Below are 18,421 nucleotides of genomic sequence, written 5' to 3'. Positions count from 1 at the left end.
CAGGAGAGGGCTCCCCCTGTCCCACCACCCCCCCAACCAGGAGCGTCAGGCAACCATCAGGTGACGGTCAATAATAATTGGTTGCAGCCACTGCCAGGGAAAGGAAGTCTCCCTATAGCTAAAAAACCTGAAATTGTTGATCAGCAGCTTCCTGATAAGATCTCAGGAGTTGGGTGAGTGGGCTCAAGCATGCACACTAAGAGGCAAAATGGCAGAGTTTAACTGGTATATGACCTCCTAGGAACAATCGGCTGGTAAGAGAATAATGCCTCAAGGGACCATGCGTACAACTCCAGTGAACGCACTGCACACAGTGGTCCCCTCCCAAACACTGGCAGGCCACCATGTATGCAGAGAGCCCACCCTGAGGGAAGAATCAGGGGAGAAGTAGCAAATCAGACGTATGCCAATGTATAAAACCCCAAGTCAAAAATCAAAGTGCACACTTGACTCTCTCAAGTCATCTGCTTGGCCCTCTTCCAAGTGTACTTTACCTCCTTTCAGTCCCACTCTAAAGTTTTTTAATACATTTTCAGGCCGGGTGCGGTGGGTCACACCTGTAATCCCAACACTTTGGAAGGCCAAGACAGGTGGATCAGATCACCTGAGGTTAGGAGTTTGAGACCAGCCTGGTCAACATGGTGAAACCCAATCTCTACTAAAAATACAAAAATTATCTGGGAGTGATGGTGGATGCCTGTAATTCCAGCTACTCGGGAAGCTGAGGTAGGAGAACTGCTTGAACCCAGGAGGTGGAGGTTGCACTGAGCTGAGACTGCACCACTGCACTCCAGCCTGGCTGACAAGAGCAAAACTTAATCTTAAAAAAATCATAAAAAATAAAAATTAACAAATAAATTTTCACTCCTGCTCTAAAACTTGCCTCCATCTCTCCTTCTGCCTATGCCCCTCAGTTAAATTCTTTCTTCTGAGGAAGCAAGAACTGAGGTTGCTGCTGACCCTTACCAACTGGCCACTGCTAACAACAATGGTGGCCATCAGGAGAACAGTTTCAGCCAAGCTGTAGGAGCAGAAACTGAGTCACAGGGGATTAAGATTGTGAGGACATTGTTGTTACAATGTAGACATTTATTCAATAATTTACTAGAGGTTGGATCTGGTGGCTCATGCTTGTAATCCCAACACTTTGGGAGGTCGAGGTGGGTGGGTCTCCTTGAGGTCAGGAGTTCGAGACCAGCCTGAACAATATGGTGAAACCCCATCTCTACTATAAATACAAATATTAGCCAGGTGTGGTGGTGTGCACCTGTAATTCCAGCTACTTGGGAGGCTGAGGCAGGAGAATCGCTTGAACCCAGGAGGCAGAAGTTGCAGTGAGCCGAGATCACGCCATTGTACTCCAGCCTGGGTGACAGAGCGAGATGCTATCTCACAACATAATAATAATAAAAATTTAAAAAATTAAAAAACAACTTACTAGAAATGAGGAGTTAAAAACAGAAGAGAAGGTAGAAGAATGTGCCATTCTCGCCTCAGAGCATTTGCAGATGCTTCTCCTTCTACCTGGAATGTGGAAGGAGAACCTCCTGTTACCAGTGGAGGTTTTGACTATGAGTTGTCCAAGTCCGTGGCGTTTTGAACAAAATATTGAACAAAATGCTACAAAAGTAGCAGAGGAATAAAATGCAGGAAGGAAGCAGCGAAAGCAGGAATTGATTAAAGTGAGAAAGCACCCGGCAGGGTTGGAGTGGGCCCAAGCAAGCAGCTCAAGGGCCCCCTTACAAAGTGTTCTGGTCTTTAAGAATTCCATTGTAATTTCTTATCAGCTACCCCTTATCTGGATGAAGGATTTGGTCTGTGGCTAATTAAAAGCTGAGGTGAATTGGTGCCCTGTGTAGATGAAGAGATGGTCCCTGCCTGGCCTGAGGCCAATCCAAGACATTCTCCCTTTCCATCTGAGACATGGCAGAAGCGGGAGAGCTGTAGGGAAAGTAGCCTTTGATCCTTTGTTACTTGGGGTGGGGAGATAGGGTTTTCCCTTTTGATGTAGCTTTAGGAAGTTGTTGTTAATTGGCCTTTGATTTCCTGCCCCCAGACCTTGGTGTTTTCTCTTTCAGGAAGTTAGCACAAATTGGCCTTAAGTTCCCTGTCCCCAGACCCTATTCTCCTGCCTCATTCCCACCAGATCTTCACAGAGCTGACTCCTACTTATCATTCAGATCTTAATTCAACCATCACCTCCTCAGAAAGCCTCATGCTGACACCCCTGCCCCACATAAAGCCTCCCTGTTCCACCCACACATTGCTCTCTACCACATGCTATTATCTTCATTGTATTTATTAGTATGTTTTTGTTTGTTGTTGTGTTGTTATTTTGTTTACTTGCTTATTGTCTCCCTCACTAGAATGCGCTTCAGCACTGTTGATGAAAAAAATCAAACTCTGTAAATTACACGTTTATTCCAAGTCTGTGTGAGTGACCGTGGCCCTGGGAACAGTCTCAAGAGGTCCTGGGAAAATGTGTTCTGACGCAAGAGAATAGGGTCTGAGACACATCTTCTGACGTTAGGAGTTGGAGACCAGCCTGAACAACATGGTGAAACCTCGTCTCTACTAAAAGTACAAAAAAAAAAAAAAATTAGCCAGGTGTGGTGGTAAGAGGTGGCAACGTGCTAGCAGCCCTCGCTCTCAGTGCCTCCTGGACCTCAGCATCCACTCTGGCAGCTTGAGCCCTTCAGCCCGCCACTGCACTGTGGGAGCCCCTCTCTGGGCTGGCTGAGGCCAGAGCAGGCTCCCTCTGTTTGCCGGGAGGAGTGGAGGGAGAGGCGCAGGCGGGAACGGAGGCTGTGCGTGGCGCTCACGGGCCAGCGTGAGTTCCCACGGGTGTGGGCTGGGCAGGCCTTCCACTCGGAGGGGCTGGCCCAGGGCAGTGAGGGGCTTAGCACCCAGGCCAGCAGCTGTGGAGGGTGCACCTGGTCCCCCAGAACTGCTGGCCCGCCCCAACTGCGAATTCTCACCAGGGCTCAGCCACCTCCCCATGGGGCAGGGCTCGGGACCTGCATCCTGCCATGCCCGAGCCTCCCTGCCCTCCGATGTGGGCTCCAGTGATGCCGAGCCTCCCCGACAGGCACCACCCCCTCTTCCGTGGTGCCTGGTCCCATCAACTGCCCAAGGGCTGAGGAGTGCAGGCACACTGCACAGGACTGGCAAGCAGCTCCAACTGCTGCCTGGTGCAGGATCCACTAGGTGAAGCCAGCTGGGCTCCTGAGTCTAGTGGGGACTTGGAGAACCTTTATGTCTAGCTAAGGGATTGTAAATATACCAATCAGCACTCTGTATCTAGCTCAAGGTTTGTAAATGCACCAATCAGCACTCTGTGTCTAGCTAATCTGGTGGGGACTTGGAGAACCTTTATGTCTAACTAAGGGATTGTAAATACACCAATCAGCACTCTGTGTCTAGCTCAAGGTTTGTAAATGCACCAGTCAGCACTCTGTGTCTAGCTAATCTAGTGGGGACTTGGAGAACTTTAATATCTAGCTGGAGGATTGTAAATACACCAATCAGCACTCTATGTCTAACTCAGGGGTTGTAAATGCACCAATCAGCATGCTGTCAAAACAGACCAATCAGCTCTCTGTAAAATGGACCAATCAGCTCTCTGTAAAATGGACTAATCTGCAGGATGTGGGTGGGGCCAGATAAGGGAATAAAAGCAGGCTGCCCAAGCCAGCCAGCCAGAAGTAGTCCACTACAGTCTTTTTCAATGCTGTGGAAGCTTTGTCCTTTCAGTCTTTCACACTGCTGCTTGCTCTTTGGGTACACATTGCCTTTATGAGCTGTAACACTGACTGCGAAGGTCTGCAGCTTTACTCCTGAAGGCAGTGAGACCACGAACCCACGGAGAAGAATGAACAACTCCAGATGTGCTATCTTTAAGAACTGTAATACTCACCAGGAGGGTCCGCGGCTTCATTCTTGAAGTCAGTGAGACCAAGAACCCTCCAATTCCAGACACAGTGGCACATGCCTGTAATCCCAGCTGCTCAGGCAGGAGAACCACTTGAACCCAGGAGGTGAAGGTCGTAGTGAGCCAAGGTCACACCATTGCAATCCAGCCTGGCAACAAGCGCAAAACTCCATCTCAAAAAAAAAAAAAAAAAAAAAAAAGAGAGAAAAGGATCTGGAGGCAGGGAACATAAGGCAGGTTCATGCTGATTTCCTAGAACTAAATGAAATGGAAACCCTTCAGCTATGACAGGAAATATCTTCTTCATTTACATAGGGCGTACAATGAGTAAATGACTTTGTAACTTTACTTCATCCTCTTTATTTACATAGGGCATACACCAAGTAATCAATAGAAACCTCCAGAGGATATTTAAACCCCGGAAAATTCTGTAATGGGGCTCTTGAGACCCTGTGCCTGGGCCAGCTCCTACACAATGGAGTACTTTCATTTGCAATAAATCTCTGCTTTTGTTGCTTCATTCTTTCCTTGCTTTGTGCATTTTGTCCAATTCTTTGTTCAAGACGTCAAGAACCTGGACACCTTCAACTGGTACCACAAGGCGATTAGGTTACAAGTTGGTTTTATACATTTTAGGAAGACAAGAATTGTAGGTGAAATTATAAATTGATACACGGAAAGTGCACATTGGTTCAGCCTAAAGAAACAGGACATCTCAATGTGGGGGTTTGGGGGAGCGCACAGGTCCTAAGTGGATTCAAAGATTTTCTGATTGGCAAGTGGTAGAAAGAGTTAAGCTTTTTCTGAAGACTTGAAGTCTGTAGAACGAAGCCTGAGTTAAGGGGGGTTGTGGAGACCAAGGTTCTTGTTATGTAGATGAAGCCTCATTGGAAGCAGCCTTCAGAGAGAATAGATGGTAAGTGTTTCTTTTCAGACCTTAAAAGTTGTCACATTCTTAGTTAATCTTTCCTAGATCTGTGAAAGGCCTGGCTGCATTAAAGGAGATTCTCTAGAGATGCAAATTTCCCCTACAAAAAGACAGCTCTGCAGGGTCATTTCAAAATATGTCAAAAAAATATAATTTGGGGTAAAATATTTTGATTTCCTTCAGGGCCTATCATGTGACGCTATACCAGAGTCAGATTGGAATGTGGTGTCTTACTGCCACAAAGAGTCTGTTTTGTCAGTCTTATGATCTCTTATTTACTGTTAATGTGGGTCAATTGTGCCTAAACTCCAAAAGGGGGAGATATCTGATCTCCTTTCTGGTCATGGCCAGGAATTCCGTTTTTCAAGTTTCTCTGGGATCTCCTTGGCACAGAGTCTGTTCAGTCAGTTGGGGGTGGGAGGCGGGGGAGCTTAGAATTTTTATTTTTTATTTTTTTAAATTATTATTATTTTTTTTTTATTTGAGAGCGAGTCTCACAGTGTTGCCCAGGCTAGAGTGCAATGGCACGGTCTCAGTTCACTGCCACGTCCACCTGCCAGGTTCAAGCGATTCTCCTGCCTCAGCCTCCTGAGTAGCTGGGATTGCAGGTGTGCACCATCACGCCCAGCTAATTTTTTGTATTTTTAGTAGAAACGGGGTTTGACCATGTTGGCCAGGCTGGTCTCAAACTCCTCGCCTCAGGTGATTCACCTGCCTTGGCCTCCCAAAGTGTTGGGATTACAGGCATGAGCCACTGTGTCCAGCCCTGGAAATGGACCAGATCCTAAGCTCCAGACAGTGCTGTTCTCCTCTGTTGGGACTGTAACCACCCAAAGGGTTCACTTTGCCTGCTGCCTAAACAGATTTATCAAGACAGAGGAATTGCAATGGAGAAAGAGTAATTCACATAGAGCAACTAGTGAGGGATACCAGAATTTCATTATTAATCAAATCACTCTCCTGAAGAATATGAGAATCAGAATTTTTAAGGATAATTTGGTGGGCAGGGGCCAGTGAGCCAAGAGTGCTGATTGGTTGGGTGGGAGATGAAGTCACAGGGAGTCTAAGCTGTCCTCTTGCGCTGAGTCAGTTCCTGGTGTAGCAGGACAAGCCGCAGACAAAACTCCTCAGACACCAAGTTAAAGAAGGAAGTGGTTTATTCAGCTGGGAGCATCTGCAGGATTCCTGTGTTAAAAGCCGAGCTCCCCGAGTGGGCAATTCCTGTCCCTTTTAAGGGCTCACAACTCTAAGGGGGTGAGCATGAGAGGGTCGTGACTGATTGAGCAAGCAGTGGGTAGGTGATTGGGGGCTGCATGTACCGTTAATTAGATCAGAACAAAACAGGATAGGGATTTTCACAGTGCTTTTCTATACAGTGTCTGTGATCTATAGATAACATAACCGATTAGGTCAGGGGTCGATCTTTAACTACCAGGCCCAGGGTGTGGCGCTGGCCTGTCTGTTTGCGGATTTCATTTCCGCCTTTTAGTTTTTACTTCTTCTTTCTTTGGAGGCAGAAATTGGGCATAAGACAATATGAGGGGTGGTCTCCTCCCTTAGTGGGAGAGGTCCACAAGATCAGATGAGCCAGTTTATCAGTGTGGATGGTGCCAGATGATGCATCAAGTGCAGGGCCTGCAAAATATCTCCAGCACCGATCTTAGATTTTACAATAGTGATGCTATCCCCAGGAGCAATTCGGGGAGGGTCAGAATCTTGCACCCTCCAGCTGCATGACTCCTAAACCATAATTTCTAATTTTGTGGCCAATTTGTTAGTCCTGCAAAGGCCATCCAGTCCTCAGGGAGGAAGGGGGTTTATTTTGGGAAAGGGCTGTTACCATCTTTGTTTCAAAGTTAAACTATAAACTAAATTCCTCCCAAAGTTCCCAGGAATGAACAAGGACAGCTTGGAGGTTAGAAACAAGATGGAATTGGTTAGGTCAGATCTCTTTCACTGTAATAATTTTCTCAGTTATAGTTTCACAATGGTGGTTTCAGGACTATCTAGGGGCCAAACCTGCAGATCTCAGCCTCAACTTGTAACAGTGAAAAAGAGGCCTCACATGACTAACTCCATTTTTCTCCTAACCTCCTACCCCCACGGTGTTATCTTTTAGGTTAACTGCTTGTGCTTATCTCTGGATGTAGCCCAAGCTAACTATGGAAGGAATTTAGTTTATAGTTTAACCTTAAAGCAAGGATGATCCTAGTCCCTTCCCAAAACTAACCCTCAAGGAGATAAGCAGGGTGCACACACAAGTATCAATGTTATGTTAAAGATTTATAGGAGTGGCCCAGGCATGGTGGCTCACACCTGTAATCCCAGCACTTTGGGAGCCCGAGCTGGGTAGATCACCTGAGGTCAGGAGTTTGAGACCAGGCTGGCCAACATGGTTAAACCCCATCTCTACTAAAAATACAAAAATTAACTGGGCGTGGTGGCAGACGCCTGTAATCTGAGCTAGCTACTCAGGAGGTTGAGGCAGGAGAATCGCTTGAACCCAGGAGGCAGAGGTTGCAGTGAGCTGAGATCATGCCATTGCACTCCAGCTTGGGTGACAAGAGCAAAACTCCGTCTAAAAAAAAAAAAAGGAAAAGAAAAAAGGAATGCTTTATAGGAGCATTGTGACCTGACCAATGCCACTCAGATACCTGTGGTCAGCAGTCATCTTTTGATCTCAACCTCACTCCTCTTTTTCTTCCCCTAACATAAAAGGAGCCCAAAATGCATGTTACTTTAAGATGTTTCTTTAGGACACTAGTCCACCGTCTTCTGAGCTTGCTGACTCTCGGAAATAAAGCACCTTCCTTGCCCCAACACCTTGTCTCTCAACTGATTGCTTGTCATGCAGCAAGCGGTATGAGGTTTGGACTCAGCTATAAGCTTACCACTTCCACAGCACTCTCACCCTACCTTGCTATTCCTCCAACTGCCTCAGACTCACACTAGGCTCAAGTAGCAAAGAGAGGGTTCAACTCACCCTGCCTAACTGCCATCTGTGACACCTGGGCCTCTCTCTTTCTTAGTGACAATCAACCACTTGCTCCCTCTCCAAATGACTTCCGTCATTTTAGTTAGGTTCTAGGATGCATGAGCCTCTATCTCTCTTCTGCATCGTCTTCAGGATTAAATTCAGGAAGGAGTCAGTCAGCAGCCCTGATTAATTCTTCTTCTTGGCTAATCCACTCTTCATGCATAGACTAGCATGCATGCACACACACATGCACACGCACACACACACACCAAATAAAGCATAATATTTGCAACTTCATGTAAGCGTATTTGCAGGACAAATTCTCTTAAAATGCTGAAATAATGGATACGCATATTTTAAATTTTGATGGAAATTGCTCGAGTGCCCTTCAAAACAGTGTACCAATTTACACTGTCAATCTTTGTGCCAATTTTCCTGCAAAAACTGTATACATAGGGCAATACCAAACATTTCAATGTTTATGACAAAAAAGTCTAGAAAAATGATATTGTTCTTTCAATTTGCAGTAACCTAGTTATGAGGAAGATTGGATTTTTCCCCATGCATATGGTAGCAGTTTTTAAAATCATTAAAAAGGAGACTTGATCTAAATATCCACCATCAAAATGATTTGTTAAGTAATTTGTAGAATAGGTTACAGAAAAAATAAGTGATTAGTAAATGTAAGGAAAAAATGCTCTCTGCCAACTATAATTAAAGAAACATGAATGAAAACAGCAAATATGATACCATTATTTTCAACCTCATATAACTGACAAAGATTTAAAATTTTTAATAATTCCTATGGTTGGCAAAGTTCCACCACTACCATTGCTAGCACTTGCTACAGAATTCAAATAAAAGTGATGACCTCTGTCATATACTTTTGCCCCAAATCATGCCTTTCCTACTTTTTAATTCCTCAAGCTATACTAAATGTACCATTAAAATCTCTTTTAACACCTCTTTTCTTAACTTGATCAGAACTTGACATTCATAGTTCCTTAACTCTCGATGAGAAGCTTGATAAGGTGAGAAAGAAATCAATTGGATTTCCACTTACCAATGTTTAGTGCTCCAAACATTTGACACCCAAGAGGCCTTCTAGTATCTTAATTTTGGTTTCCCCAAAAGCAGTGTCTAGGACTTGGCTGCAGGGATGTTATTTGGTAAGTAATCCCCAGAAGTGTAGTAACAGGGTGGTGATTATGAGGCAGGGAAGATGTAGCAGTCACTAAAGAGTATTTTGAATAACAGATGCTAGCCAGGCTGCAGAGAAAAGGGAACGCTCATACACTGTTGGTGGGAATGTAAATTAATTCAAACACTGTAGAAACCAGTTTGGAAATTTCTCAAAGACATAAAAATAGAACTACCACTCAATCAAGCAGTCACACTGCTAGGTATATACCCAAAGGAAAATAAATCATTCTACCAAAAAGACACGTGCACTTGTATGTTCATTGCAGCACCATTCACAATAGCGAGGATGTGGAATCAACCTAGGTGCCCACCAACAGTGGATTGGATAAAGAAAATGTGGTACATTTACACCATGGAATACTACACAGCCATAAAAAAAAAATTGAAGTCTTATTGATGCAGGATTTTTTGCTCCTTAGTTCAGCTAAAATCTGGGTTCTTGTCATACAACCAGGAAAGATTAGTCATGTGGACACATTGAAAGGTGAGGAGAGTGGATTTATTTTTATTTTATTTTATTTATTATTATTTTGTTGTTATTATGATGATTATTATTATTACTATTATTATTATTTCGGAGATGGAGTTTCACTCTTGTTGCCCAGGCTGGAGTGCAGTGGTGCAATCTTTGCTCACTGCAACCTCCACCTTCCAGGCTCAAGCTATTCTGCCTCAGCCTCCCGGGTAGCTGGGATTACAGGCACTCGCGACCATGCCCAGCTAATTTTTTTGTATTTTTTAGTAGAGACAGGGTTTCACCATGTTGACCAGGCTGGGCTCGAACTCCTGACCTCAGGTGATCTGCCTGCCTTGGCCTCCCAAAGTGCTGGGATTACAGGTGTGAGCCACTGCACTTGGCCAAGAGTAGAATTTATTTTTAAAAATCTCCCAGTGAAAAAAAGAAGGGGTCCTGCCAACAGGCTCCCACCTCACAGATTAAATACCAGGCCACCACACACAGGAACTGAAGAAGCCAGGCTCCTCCCTCCTGCATACACAAATCCCCAGTGGCTCTACCCCATTCTCCCGTGTGCAGGCGAGCCCCCAGTCCATGGTGGGCATGTCCACACAAAGCTCTGAGCAAGTTCCCTCATCTGCACGAAAGCATCTGATGTAAACACTTGTAGGGTGGTCGGAGATTCTCCCGGGGCCCTCCCTTATCTGCCTTCTGCTTCTATCAATATCATTTGCAGTAACATGGATGCTGCTGGAGGCCATTATGCTAAGTGAATTAATGCAGGAATAGAAAACCAAATACTGCATGTTCTCATTCATAAGCGGAAGCTAAACATTGGGTACACGTGGACATAAAGATGGGAGTGACACACACTGGGGACTAATAGAAGGAGGAAGGATGGAGGGGCAAGGGGTGAAAGACTACCTATTGGGTACTATGCTCACTACCTGGGTGAAAAGATCACTTACAGCCCAAACCTCAGCATTACCCAATACACCCAACAAAGTTGCACACATACCTTTTTTTTCTTTTCTTTTTTTTTTTTTAAGCATGGATCTTAGCAAAAAGCCATAACATTTAAATTTTAAAAGTGCATCCTCTGCATGCAATAGCCTGTGTTGAGGCAAGTTTCCCTCGCTTTCCCAACCTGGCTTCACTCCCAGTCACTGAGAGAACAAACCCTTGTTGACCCCAAGAATCTCTACAAAAAATTTAAAAATTAGGTGACTGTGGTGGCATGTGCCTGTGGTCCTAGCTACTCGGGAGGCTGAGGTGGGAGTGAGCCAGGAGTTCAAGGCTGCAGTGAGCCATAATTGCACCACTGCACTCCAGCCTGGGTGACAGGGCAAGACCCTGTCTCAAAAATATATATGTAAATAAGATAAATAAATAACATTGAATTTTTTTATTTTGAGACCAAGTCTCACTCTGTCGCCAGGCTGGAGTGCAGTGGCATGATCTCAGCTCACTGCAACTTCCACCTCCCAGTTCAAGCGATTCTCCTGCCTCAGCCTCCTGAGTAGCTGGGACTACAGGTGTGTGGCACCACTCCCAGCTACTTTTTTTTCTTTTCTTTTCTTTTCTTTTCTTTTTTTTTTGAGATGGAGTCTCACTCTGTCACCCAAGCTGGAATGCAGTGGTGCAATCTCGGCTCACTGCAAGCTCCACCTCCTGGGTTCACACCATTCTCCTGCCTCAGCCTCCCCAGTAGCTGGGACTACAGGCACCTGCCACCATGCCCGGCTAATTTTTTTGCATTTTTAGTAAAGACAGGGTTTCACTGTATTAGCCAGAATGGTCTCGATCTCCTGACCTCATGATCCGCCTGCCTTGTCCTCCCGAAGTACTGGGATTATAATTTTTGTATTTTTAGTAGAGATGGGGTTTCACCACGTTGGCCAGGATGGTCTCAAACTCCTGAGCTCAGGCAATTCGCCCACCTCGGCCTCCCAAAGTGCTGGGATTACAGACATGAGCCACCATGCCTAGCCTATACCCTTTTTTTCTTTTTTCTTTTTCTTTTAAGCATGGATCTTAGCAAAAAGCCATGAAATTTAAATTTAAAAAGTGCATCCTCTGCATGCAATAGCCTGTGTTGAGGCAAGTTTCCCTTGCTTTCCCAGCCTGGCTTCACCCCCAATCACTGAGAGAACAAACCCTTGCTGACCCCAAGAAAAATATAATTATCTTTGTGACATTGTGACATAGTAAGAAATGTGTTTCCCCACATCGTCCTTAGTCTTCAAGGGCTAGTCCTCATATGGAATTTTTCAGAGTTCCCAGCCAGCCACCCATGTGTAGAAAATTCAGGGACATCAGTCATGCCCTTTCCTCCTACTGTGGATTCTAACCTATTTGAGGGAAACATTCAAAGACCCAGAGGAGGATCAACTGCGGAATTAGTTTTCCTTATGAAACTGAATTGGAAAGCATCGCATGGCTCCCCTTACAAATCTAGACTTTGAGACCAGCATGACCCAGATTTCCCCATCCAGTTACAGGTTGAAAAGCTGGTGCAAACACAGAAGAGTCTGCCTGGTCTCTACAAGGAGAAGGAAATGCCAACCCTTGTTGTACCTGGGAGCAGATCGGTCCATTAGAGGAAGGAAGGCAGATACAAGGAAGCAGAGAGAAAGACAAGAAGGGAGGAAAAGAAGGAGAGGTGGCAGAAGGATGACCGCAGACACAGGGAGAGGGAAAGGTGTAAGAGTCGCCTCTGGATCACCCAGTGAGGAAGTAAGCCATGCCTTGCCCAAATGCATAAACTTCCTCCCCACACTGCTAAGAAAACAGAAGCATTAGCAGAACTACCTTCCTCTGCGGACTAAATGGGGACTAGAGAAATTAAGAACTGTACCCAGGGCCGGGCGCGGTGGCTCAAGCCTGTAATCCCAGCACTTTGGGAGGCCGAGACGGGCGGATCACGAGGTCAGGAGATCGAGACCATTCTGGCTAACCCGGTGAAACCCCGCCTCTACTAAAAAAATTTTTAAAAAATTAGCTGGGCAAGGTGGCCAGCTACTCGGGAGGCTGAGGCAGGAGAATGGCGTAAACCCGGGAGGCGGAGCTTGCAGTGAGCTGAGATCTGGCCACTGCACTCCAGCCTGGGCGACAGAGCGAGACTCCATCTCAAAAAAAAAAAAAAGAAAAAAAAAAAAAAAAGAACTGTACCCAGTTGTAACCTGCTTCTAGTTTCTTTTAGACCTTGAGCCCATACTAATTAGGATGCCTCCTCTAGATGCTAAAAGGCATTCCCGACATTCATTGAAGGCTTCACATACAGGGAATATATTTGCAGACTTTTGTAATGCCAAGAAACCCAGGTGTGAGTTTCCCAGTTAACTTCTTTTCCCCATGCCACTCCTGCATTTTTGAAAAATGATGCACGTTCCCTTCTTGGGAAATCCCAAGTCTACCTGGACATCTCCAAGCATGTGTACCCACCTGCTTCTAACTCCAAGTACCAAAGGCTGCCTCTGAAAACTAATTATTATTGACTGCATGCCTATTCGTGGTAGAAATTTGTCACAGCTGCTAAAATACTTCCATTCTCAACACGGCCTTGGTGCCTTTGGGAAGCCTGACCACAAAATGAGTTGATTTTAATGGCATCTTGCAGGGAACACACCTATTTTTAGCAATTATCTTTGGAGTCACTGAAATAAAAGCTTCTGAAAATTAATGATTCTTACCAAGGTGCTGGCTTCTTGATATGCAGAGCTGAACTGCACAAGATTAAAGAAAGGCCAGGCAAATGGTGTTAAGGGAAGGGTGTTTTTTTTTTTTTTTTTCTAGGAAGAGAATATAGAGAAGAAATGGTGTCAGATAAAGGAAAGATCTATGGACACAGAGTCAAGAAATAGGAGTCAAATTCTATGTGGCCATAGGTAAATTACTCTGGAGCCTCTCTCTAACTCTTAATGTAACCATTTTTTAAGTAAAGAAAGTATATGTTAGGGGAAAATTTAGTTTTTTTTTTTTAAGCTAACCTCGGGATTTCTCTCAAGAAGTGAATTGACCTATTCTTTCATGAGAATATACTTAATGGATGTTTTTGCTTATGTACTGAGCCATTCTAAACAAAGCCAGGTTAGTCTAGGGTAAGAAAAAAACATAATTAACTGGTTCGTACAAGAAATAAACAGGAATTTAGCATTATGTCAGCTAGTGGGGAAAGAGGAGAAATTCCAAGAGAGAGGAAAGTATTTCAAGTAGGGCAGGAAACTAAAGGTAAAAATTAAGAGCTAGCCAGGAGTTTAAGACCAGCCTGGGCGACATAGCAAGATCCTGTCTCTACCAAAAAAAATAAAAATAAAAATAAAAATTATAGGTTGGTGCAAAAGCAACTGCAGTAAAAGTAAGTGCAGATTGAAAGCAATGACAAAAACCGCGATTATTTTTGCATTAACCTAATAACCAGGCATGGCGGTGTGCACCTGTAGTTCCAGCTACTCAGGAGGCTGAGGCAGAAGGATCACTTGAGCCCAGGAGGTCAAGGTTACAGTGAGCTATGATCATGCCTCTGCACTCCAACCTGGGTGACAGAATGAGATTCCATCTCAAGAAAGAAAAGAAGAGATGATCCATAAAATATAAATAGAGATGATGTCTGTCACTTCCAGGACAAAGCAGTGGAAAGGGCATGCACACTTCCCTTCCATCTTCAGCACTGAGAAGGCTTCATATTCCCTCTGGAACCTACAAGAACATAGGGCACCATTAGCCTGGGTCCCTGAGTGACCTTGTGGAGCTGACCCCTCACTATTCCTTACATGGCAGCAATAAATATGTTAGTTTAAGCTAGGTTAACTGGGTTATATGTCATCACAGACACCCTCTACATCTTAGGGGGTGTTTGTGATGGCATATAGCCTAGTTTCTTCTGGGTCTCCTTTCCTGCTTTATGTTCTCTAAGAACTTCTTGAAAAATTGGATTTCCTACTGCATATGGGGTAGAAGTGTGTCCTGGTTCCACTCCACACTCTTCACAGCTCTGTTCTGTGCCCAGCAGGGTAATTTGCTCCACAGATTGAATCACCAGATATCCCTCGCCCTCCGCCTGCTGGATGGGTGCAGTTAATGGGGGGCAGCAGCAAGAGCTCAGAGGGTGGGGTATTTATTCCTGGCTCCCCACAGAGCCCTGGATCCACCTACTGCCACCATCCTGGCTGGCTGGCCCTATTCCATGTCTACAGTTCTTTCAGGTTCCAATAACACTGCTAGTCTCTCCTTTCCCTTCCTCTTCATGCCTGAGGCTGGTCACAGCTCTCCATGTGCTTCACCAACTCCTACTGGCTCCTCACTCCTTGAGCCTATACTACTTGGGCTGTTTCCTCTAGATGCTAAAAGGCATTTCCAACATTCACTGAAGGCTTCACATACAGGGAACTTACGTGCAGACTTTTGGAATGCCAGGAAACCCAGGTGTGAGTTTCCCAGTTAACCTCTGTAGAGTATGCCATTCTTTTCATCCTGGGACTCTGATATTTACAAAGCTAACACAAATTTTATTTAAGTTATATGAAAAAAATACTCAACATCACTAATCATCAAAGAAATGCAAATTAAAATGACCATGAGATACCATCTTGCACCAGTCAAAATAGCTGTTATTAAAATGTCAAAGAACAAGAGATGCTGGGGAGGATGCAGAGAAAAGAAGACATATATACACTGTTGGTGGGAATGTAAATTAATGCAACCTTTATGAAAAACAGTATGGAGATTTCTCAAAAAACTAAAAATAGAATTACCCTTTGACCCAGTGATGCCACTACTGGGTATTTATCCAAAGGAAAAGGAATCCTTTTATCCAAAAGATACCTGCACTCATATGTTCATTGAAGCACTATACACAATAGCAAAGTCATGAAATCAACCTAAGTGTTCATCAATAGATGACTGGATTAAAAATGTGCTATATATGTATAGACCATGGAATATTACTTGGCCATAAAAAAGAATGAAATTATGTGTTTTGCAGCAATATGGATGGAACTGGAGACCATTATCCTAAGTGAAGTAACTTAGAAACAGAAAGTCAAATACTGCATGTTCTCACTTGTAAGTCAGAGCTAAACAATGGGCACACAGGAACATAAAGATAGAAATAATAGACATTGAAGAATCCGAAAGGTGGGTGAATGCGAAGGGGGTACTATGGTACCACCTATTGGACACAATGTACAGTATTTAGTTTACAGGTACACCAAAATCCCAGACTTTACTACTACACAGTATATCCATGTAACATAACTATACTTGTGCCCCTTAATTCATAACAATTTAAAAATTAATTTAAAAATAAATTGTAAAGGCCAAGATGACCCCAGTATGATGAAGGTCTTAGGAACACCCAGGCTGTTAACATCTGGAATACTGTACAAATAAATACTTTTAAAAACTGTTGTAAGAGAGCCTGGAACATAGGAAGTATGCTGCACATTTGAATCTGAACCTGAAAGAAATAAAGCTTTTGTTTCAATGAGATGTACTGGAATTTTACATCTGTCCATTTACACTATCTGTGGTTAAATTCAGCCATAAGCCAAGGACACTAACATACATCTTGAAATAAACATTAATATCTTGCAGATTTCATCCTGGCTGTAACAGAGGTTTCTCAGAGAAATTGGAGAGAGCTTGAGCATTGTTTTTGTTTCCCATCTAAGGTCACGTAAACCAAGAAAGCAATGTCTATCAGGGCCACTCCCTCCCGGCTTCCTGAGAGCTCTTCTTCCTTCCTTTCCTCTTCCCCTCTTAGATATTGAGTTGGGCACCTACACTATGCCGGCAGCACCAAATAAAAGTGGCAATGCCAAACACTGGGTTAGATTCCAAATCCTGTTTGATGAGGTAAGAACAGAAATGAGGATCAAGTTAATACAAAAAGTCATGCCAAATACTGATACAGTGACTCGAAAAGCAGTCCACAGGAAAACAGGAAACTGATGCTAAATGGGTGGCAAGGAGGTATGCCAACTCCAGAGTGCACCATTTAAATAGAATACAAGGCGAGTGGTGCTCCTGGAGTGGTGCAATGCACTTCACTCATTCATCCAGAATCTCAAAGCCAGAGAAGGTGAATTCTTGCTGTTCTTTGGAAAGCCCTCACGGCTACCCTGTTTTTCACATTCAGTTCCCTGTTTGTGTTGGCTGGCTGAGCCAGGCTTGTGAAAGGTGGGATCCTCTGCTGTAAGTGGAGGATTCTGAGAGGAGCTGCCAACCTTCAGATAGACCATCAGATCAGAACACTTTTAAAAGAATTTGCTCAACCCTACAGCTCCTAATGTGGCCAAACAAAGGGAAAAGGCTTCTCCTTATGGAGATAAAGGACTTTCTGGTGGAATTTAACAAATACACAATCTAATGCCTGGAAGAACCCAGAGCTCTCTTTGAACCCTGAACTCAGACTGTTAACCAGTTAAAGCATCAAGAGATAAAACAGCATTGTGACTAGAAGCGTGGATTCTGGAACTCAAGTGCCTGGGTTTCAATCCTGAGTCTGTCACTCACTAACTGGATGATCTTCGGAGAAGTCACTACACTCCCATGTTGTTACTGGGGGTCCCAGTTATATCAAAAGGAGGGCTCTTTCCTGATTGACGTCATGAAGCCAATATATGAAACCAGAAGTGAGGCTAGGCACAGTGGCTCACGCCTGTAATCCCAGCACTTTGGGCGGCCGAGGCAGGTGGATCACCTGAGATCAGGAGAGCAAGACCAGCCTGACCAACATGGCAAAAACCCTATCTCTACTAAAAATACAAAATGAGCCCAGTGTAGTGGTGAACACCTGTAGTGGTGAATCCCAGTTATTCGGGAGGCTGAGGCAGGAGAATCGCCTGAACCCAGGAGGCAGAGGTTGTAGTGAGCCGAGATCACGCCATTGCACTCCAGCCTGAGTAACAAGAACAAAATTCAGTCTCAAAAAAAAAAAAAATTTGCAACCAGAAGAGAGCATCAAGCAGTGCAGGCTTTCTTTGATGGCCATGGAATGGACAAGTGAGAGCTTGGCGCTACCTCGGCTCACTGCAGCCTCCACCTCCGCGTTCAAGCGATGACCCTGCCTCAGCCTCCTGAGTAGCTGGAATTACAGGCCCACACCACCACGCCTGGCTAATTTTTGTATTTTTAGTAGAGATGGGGTTTTACCATGTTGGTCGGGCTGGGATTCAACTCCTGACCTCGTGATCCACCTGCCTTGGCTTCCAAAATAGCTGGGATTACAGGTGTGAGCCACTGCACCAGGCTGATACGGGGTATCATTAATGAAAGGGTTGGGGATAAAAAGCAAGGGGAGGAATATCCATGCTTTTTCTAAAAAGAGGAGGAGATTTTCCTTTTGTGGTCTTTTCCAGTTGTTGTCATGGTGATTGTCAACTGTATGGTGCCAGAGGGAGTGTCATTTGGTATGAAAACTGGATGATAATGAAGTTAGAGGTTCTTTAGAGGTCCAGTTGTTGCCATTTTGGCTTTCGCCAGCTTTGACCAGTTTAGTCCTAAGAAAGAACTTCTGACCACAGACAGCCTGTTTCCTAAAGACAATCAGAGTTAAGGCTGAGTATGAATTCAGCTAAGTCATGTAGGCACTACAGTGGGTAACAGATGGGTAACAATGTCTGTTTCCCTGACTATAAAGTGTGGATAAGAAATAAGAATACTTTCTTCAAGGGCCGGGCACTGTGGCTCACACCTGGAATCACTTGAACGCAGGACCAGAAGTTGCAGTGAGCCGAGATCACGCCTCTGCACTCCAGCCTGGGTGACAGAGTGAGAAAAAAAAAAGAATACCTTCTTCATATATTCTTAATAAATGAGTTAGTATCACTGGTGCCTAACATCATGTATCGCACATAGTAATAGTCATGTAAGTACTACTCGTTATTCTCTGTCTGGATGGGCCACAACTAAAACTTAGATGTT

Source organism: Trachypithecus francoisi, unplaced genomic scaffold (genome assembly GCF_009764315.1).
Source record: "Trachypithecus francoisi isolate TF-2019V2 unplaced genomic scaffold, Tfra_2.0 Lachesis_group10, whole genome shotgun sequence".
NCBI lineage: Eukaryota > Metazoa > Chordata > Mammalia > Primates > Cercopithecidae > Trachypithecus > Trachypithecus francoisi.
The sequence above is the reverse complement of the archived record's forward strand: the minus strand, read 5'-3'. Positions refer to the sequence as shown.